We start from the raw sequence: 7,128 nt of genomic DNA, 5'->3' as shown, positions 1-7,128 counted from the left end.
TCCATTTTTTTTTCAGGTAATCCACAAAAGCATTCTTTCAGAAATACTTCAGTTATAAGTAAAACTTCATTCATGTGATATATATAGTCTGGCACACGGTCATAAACAGTTGCAAACATCATATAGTCTTTTTTATTCTTAAAAGAGATGACTGCCTTGTTTCTTGGCTTTGTAGCATTTTTCACTGTTTTTGACTTCAGGTTATTTGCAGACAAATTCTTCTGTTCAAAGTCATTTTACAAACTGGGTTCTCCTTGTTTGTCGATAAAGAATTTCTTCCCACTTTTTTCCGGTTTCCCTTCTGCCTCCCTCTCTCCACCTGAACACTTTTTTAATCTTAGCTATTCAGTGTGCAACTCTCTTATTATCTTTTAATTTGTAGTTTTATGGACTGCAACAGATAGGAACCGGAAAACCAAAAATGCAAGTCCAGTCCTGGCTAGTGTGACTCAGTTGGGTAGAGCATCATCCTGTAAACTGAAAGGTTGTGGGTTAGATTCCCGGTCAGGGCACATGCCTTGGTTGCAAGTTTGGTTCACAGAGGGTGCATGAGAGGCAACCAATTGGCATTTCTCCCTCACACTGACGTTTCTCTCCCTCTCCCCCTCCCTCCCTTCCCCTTGCTCTAAAATCAATGAGCACGTCTTCTGGTGAGAATAAAACAAATGCTGCACACCAATGGCAGGCAGGCCTTCCATGGGGGACATGTTTATGTGGCATGCACATAGGCAGACCTGCGCTGAGCTAAGAAGACTAAAGCTTCCGGGCCCCTTATTTGCACAAGCCCCTATCAAAGCCTTCAGATGAATTCTAGCAATTATTTGTTCCGGCAGATTTTTCAAAAATAACCTATTTTAACTCTAACTATGCAAGAACATTCTCTATTTCACTCAGATGCCCACTCCATCACGCTTGCCCCTTGTGCAGTGGTGGGGATCAAGCTAAGGGAAGCTGAGTTGGTAGATACATCTAGTTTGATGTTTGACTTATAACATTCTCAAAGACTTCCAGGTGTAATTAAATAATCACGTCCTAGTGCATGACTAGCATCTAATAATATTTCAACCCTTCACTGCACTGATTCAAAAGGGGCTGAGAACATTTTACTCTCTGGAGAAGTCTTATGAGTGGTCTACCACCACATATAAGAGGATCGTGAAAAAGAAACATATTTAATATTTGTATAAAAGCTAGCTGTTGAAAGAGTAGTATGTTATGCGTATGTCTTAGGCACATAGTCAATACAGATTAACATGACTTTTTGAATTTTGTGTTTATAGTTTCCACCAGCTTTTCCAAATTGTTAGTTCTGATTTCTCATTCTAAATAAAGATATGGTGTCATACATAATTGAAGATTTATTTTTGTATTCTTTTTTTCTTAAAAGCTCCCTTCCCCCAAACTTTTGTAAGTTTTAGGCCCAAATAAATCCTATTCATTCCTTGGGTGACTAACTTCCCAAAGTTAATCCTTTCAGGCTTCAGGACAGCCTGATCCTGGTTCATTCTGGGAAACTGAACTCAGCAGGACTGGGACAGAAAAGACCTATTATGAGCAACTAAGAAGTCAAAACAGACAAAAAAACCAACAAAATACAAAACAGAACAAAAACACCTCTTCTAGAAAGTGCAATAAAAAGATCAACATGAGAGAACTTGAACTCTGTTGACAAGTTTAAATGGACCTTCATGGGTCCAGAAAAAAGACAAGTTCAGAAGCCCCACAGGCTCAAACATACAGCAGAGCAAGGAGCAGTGGTTGCACCTAAGAAGGTTCCTATGAAAAAGCTGGCATTTCTAAGGCTTGTTTTTTATGAACGCCCACTGCCTAATAGGGAGAGAGTTTGGCTCATTTCAATTAGTCAGCACGGGCACTATAACCACTGTCAACTGTCAAGGGACAGGTTTTAACATCCATGAGACTTGAAGACCACAGCCTCTAGGGATCGAAATCACTACTTTATTTTACTTATATTAGTACTGTTAACATATACAATTGGCCCTTTGGGGAGACTAAATGGAGGACAAAATAGACTTTATAAAAACACACATTAAGTTCTGGGGTCCCAGAAGAAAGGAGATTTTCCCTGCTCTGTTTTCATGAAATTTGAGGGGAGAAGATAATGGGGTTTCTCTCTTCCACAAATTTATTATAATCTGATTTCTGATGCATAAATTTGACTGAATTTTTCAATGACTCATCATGATATCTCAGTCATAAAATTAGCTGACCAGTAATTTAGTTCAGAGGTACAGCTCATTTGTGATATAAGAAGTTTAGAAGCCAGGTATCCAATCACCCAGAGTAGTGTCTTCATACTCTCACTTGCTTACATTTTGTATGGGAATGTGAGCAAACAGTTGGTACTCAATATGAATTGCTTAGTAAATTGAGATGCAACTTGGCACAATAGAAGAAAACAAGAGCTTTAAAGTTACACAGACTGAGTATTTATTCCTGATTCTGATCTGGGCACAAGATTCACTTATATGTGGAATCTAATGAACAAACTAAACAAACAAGAGAGAAATAGACTCACAGACTTATAGAGAACAGACTCACAGAAATAGAGAACAGACTTAATAGCTGTCAGAGGGGAAGGAGGTCGGGGAGGGGGCTAGGTAAAAAAGTTGAAGAGAATAACAAACAAACAAGCAAAAAGAACCTCATTCTTTGTTTTTCAAAATGTTGATCAATATAATATAATCGGTGATTTCAAACTAAAGTGTTAGTGGAAAAAAAAAGAAAGCTCACTTTGGAAAGCGGTGCTGAAGATTCATTGAAGTAATTTTTGAAAATTTCTTTTCCCGGGTGTCTAATAAACTGGGACCATTGGTAATCGATACATAAAATCCCGAACTTCCTAGGAAGGCCCGCATTTAATAGACTTTTGCACATAATATCATCTGATCCACATGTCTATACTCTAATATAGGTATTACCACGTATTTTTACCAATAGGGAACAGTAATTTTATCCACATTAAACAGCTGACAAGTAGGGGGTACAAAGACTAAAAGCAAATCCTCTTACACCATCTTAGCTCTCCAACAGAGAAGCTGTGTAAGATATTGTACGCTTTTAAACGATTCATTCTATCGCCCTCGGTCCTGCCTCAACTCACACTCAAGGTGTGTGAAGTAAGGATACATTACAAACATTACTTTGATTACAAAAATATATCAGAATTAAAATGTAATTTTGATGTTTCTTAGCAGACAAAACAAGAACTCACCACTTAAAAACATTAGGGAGTTAGCCCTGGCTGGTGTAGCTCAGTGGATTGAGCGCGGGCCTGCGAACCAGACAATAGCGGTTCGATTCCCAGTCAGGGCACATGCTTGGGTTGCAGGCCAGTTTCCGGCAGGGGTCAGTTCCCTGCAGGGGATGCACCAGAAGCAACCATACATTTATGTTTCCTTCCTCTCACCTTCCCTTCCCCTCTAAAGATAAATAAATAAAATATTAAAAAAAAAACATTAGGGAGTTGACATTTTTAGATTAAAAAAATAAGATGTCAAAACAAAAAAGTTATAATTCTCCCAAACCATGATTCATTATTTTAATGAGATTTGAAGTTGACTGTAGTAGAAAAATAACCGTGATCCTTCTAACCAGAAGAATATGTTGAATGACTTGATTTTGTATCCACAAGTTGCAAAGAACGTCTGCGATTTCAAATCTGCCATAGCTCTGTCTGGCACACTACTCCTGCTCACTCTTCTAAAGTACCCCCCCCTTTCTGGCCATTGTCAGTTTCCCCGACGGCCTCTTTTATTCCGGGTGGCTAAGAGTATGAAAATATGTTCACAGAAAATACAGTCAGATGGACAGGAGCAAGAATGCCGTGGGGGTAGAATGGTGTTCTAAGATTCTTTTTGTTTGTTTGTTTAAATCAGTGTGAATCCTCACTCTGTGACTTGTAGACTAATGCCCGTGGGCAAGTGTTTAACTGATGATCTCCCCATTTCTCTAAATTACTAAAAAAAGATTAATAAAAAATGACAGTATTCACTTAGTGGTAAATGTTTTATATATTTTAGTTCTCATAACAACTATGTGGAAATAATTGCTTTTAATATCTTCACTTCATAGGTGAACCCACTGAGATACTAAGAGACTAAGGAACTTGTCTGAAGTTGTACAGCTTTTAAGAAGCATCACTGAAACTCAGATCTTTTTATTTTTATGTTGCTAACAGCTCCCAAATAATGCTATCTATATATTGCTATTTGTAATAGTTCTTTAAGTTCCTTTAATGTTCATGGTACATAGGAGACTTTGAATAAATGCCAACTCCTATTTCTTTGTATCTATGTAGTACTTTTAGTTTTCTCAGAACAGTTTGAATTTATTATTTTATTTGATCTTTTCTTGACAGATATGGAAACGGGGAAATATGGGCCTGAATGATATCAACAGGTTACGAGAGGAACTGGTCCAGGGGACCAGCGTTTCTCACTTCACATTTGCTACCTTCTCCTCTACAAACCTGTCAACATCCTGAAAGAAGAGATTTATTTTCCTCTTGGGTCTTCTCCTCCTTTTTGGCTCCAAGCAGAAAGGCATATGCTTATTTTCATAAATGGATGAGCATCTTGATGTTACAGAACCTGATAACACACACTCAAAATGATTACGGCATGATCTTTGGGTTCATTGTGGCAGAGGGCCACTCAGCTAGACTTTTTGCTTCCTTGAAATAACAAGCCTCCGCGGAATCTGGGCTACAGAGAGCCTGGCCATGTGCGGGCTTTGCCCGTCAGAGCAAGTGCAAGCAAGTCCCCCGAAGCTCAGCTCTTGTCAGAGCAAGTGCAAGCAAGTCCCCCGAAGCTCAGCTCTTACAACATCCCGTAACTCCAACATTCCTGCAAGGCACCGCCCACCTTTTCCAGTGGGAATCTACTAAAATGATCCTCTTGGAGGCAGCATGTAAGCTGGGGGAAGGGTGTGAAGTATGTACTTTTGAAGGATATTGTGGATGGGAGAGTGGGTGGAGACAAGGGCGTGGAGGACAAGCAAAGATGGAAAAAATAGCCAGCACTGTCACCAAAATATTCTGCTCAAGGATGAGAGAGTACACCCTCCAGCTGTTAGCACTGTTCAACATATTTTGCATATTTACATACACCAAGTATTTCCAAATAGCCTTGTGTTTGTTTTAAAATCCCACACAGAGATGTCTGGTAAAGCTGTTACAGTGGAAAGCTTATTTTCTTGGTGATGTGTGCAAAACTGCTTTAAAATTGTGTACATTTATTGTGGGTGGACCAGAAGAATCAGTTATTATCCAGATTTTAGAGAAATCTGGATTTGTTCATCAACCCATCAGACAACATTCAGAGCAAAACAAATGTCTTTTAAGGCAGAGAAGGTACTGGTTGTAGGAGCCGATTTTTTTCGTTATTATTTTTGGCTCAATACAAAATGAAAGACAGATAATCACCCAGTGATCGTTGGTTAGTCCTGACACCATCGAAGCATTGCTGTTGACTCTTATCTTTGATTTGTTTGTTTGTTTTTTACTTTTTTGGTAAGAAAAATCATAGCACTGGATACATTTCTCATATAGCCATTTTCTTTTGGAAACATTAAACACCACAAAACCATACATAGCCCATTTGTAAAAGATTAGGAAACTTCCAGCAGGAGGAATGGGGCTGCTTAAAGCTATATTTTTATTTTAGCAAGATCCACAAGAAAAGGATAGAGTATCGTGCTTAAAGGGGAACAGATTTTGTATTTTTTGGCAGGATATTAAATCCTCTGTTGCTATATTTGGCTCCCTGCAAATAGTCTCTTGCACAAGTGCAAAACAAAGATCAATGCCGGTGTTCTTCATTCAGCCACAGCCAAACTTGGTATGGAAAGTAAAACAGTTGCGCTTTAGTGTTGTTTTTAAGAGACCGTCTAGCTCATTTATCGATCAACTGCATTTTAGAGTAGAGGTACCTACTGTACCCATCAAATGTATCAAAACATGTTTGCTTTCCATAACAGTTTTTCCACTGCTTAACTGATAGCAGATGCAATGATTCAATCTAGACAGAAATGTAAAAGCTTTACCACGTCAATGTGGTCATATACATAGACATTTAGTCAAATGTGTATAAGCAAGTCAAATGAGATGCTTGGAGACTTAGAACATCACAGCATGGGCATATGTTCCCAAAAAAGGAAGCAAAACAATTAAATGGTAGTGATTGTCCCCAAAGAAAACACACTTCAGCTAGGAAGAATCTGCACCAGATGTCCCGCTCTCCACCCCCCTGAGCGCCTGTCTGAAATAAATACCACATAACCCTTTGGATCCCAAGGCACTGTAACAATCACATGAAATGTTTAGTAGAGCAACAGGACTTTCCTTCATATGCAGTTATTTAAGTGAATATGAATCTTACACAAATGACCATTGCAAACATAGAACACATCCTGCTACTTTCGGTGTAAATTCATCCAGATTATAAGGCTGGTAAAAAATGATTGAATGTAGAATGGGTCCCCCCAAATGTTCAGATCTCAATCCCCAGAACCTGTGAATATGTTGCCTAACATTTAGAGACTTTGCAGGTGCAATTAAATTAAGGACTTTGAGATTGGGAGATTATCCTGGATTATCCAGGTAAAACCAATATAATCACAAAAGGCCTTAAACATGTAGAGGGAAGCAAAAGAGGGTCAGAATGAAGCCTTATGAGAAGAACTTGACCGGAGTTGCCAGTTTTGCAGGCGGAGGAAGGTGGGCATTAGCCAGGGATTCTAGGTCCTGAAAAGAGCAAGGAAACAGATTTTTCCCTTGGAGTAAACAGAAGGAGGGCAGCTGACACTTTGATTTTAACCCACTGAGACCGGGGCCAAATAAATGTCTGACCTACAGAGCCACAATATAACAAATTTATATTGTTTTAAGCCATTGAAGTTGTGCTAATTTTGATAGCATCCATGGAAAACTTGTAACACTAGTCTAGTCTAAATATATGGCAGACTGTTCGAAAGCCAGTGCCAAATTATTTCATCTGTAATGCTGGAGGGTCTGCTGACTTAAATACTGATTTTCAGTCTTTTTGCTTTCACATTAAAGACTCATTTAGTAAGAAAATAGAAGACCCATGTCAGGAACCTCTGGCT

This window comes from Sturnira hondurensis, unplaced genomic scaffold (genome assembly GCF_014824575.4).
Source record: "Sturnira hondurensis isolate 20B ecotype Veracruz unplaced genomic scaffold, ASM1482457v3 Scaffold0010428, whole genome shotgun sequence".
NCBI classification, from domain to species: Eukaryota; Metazoa; Chordata; class Mammalia; order Chiroptera; family Phyllostomidae; genus Sturnira; species Sturnira hondurensis.
Note: the sequence above shows the minus strand (reverse complement) of the source record.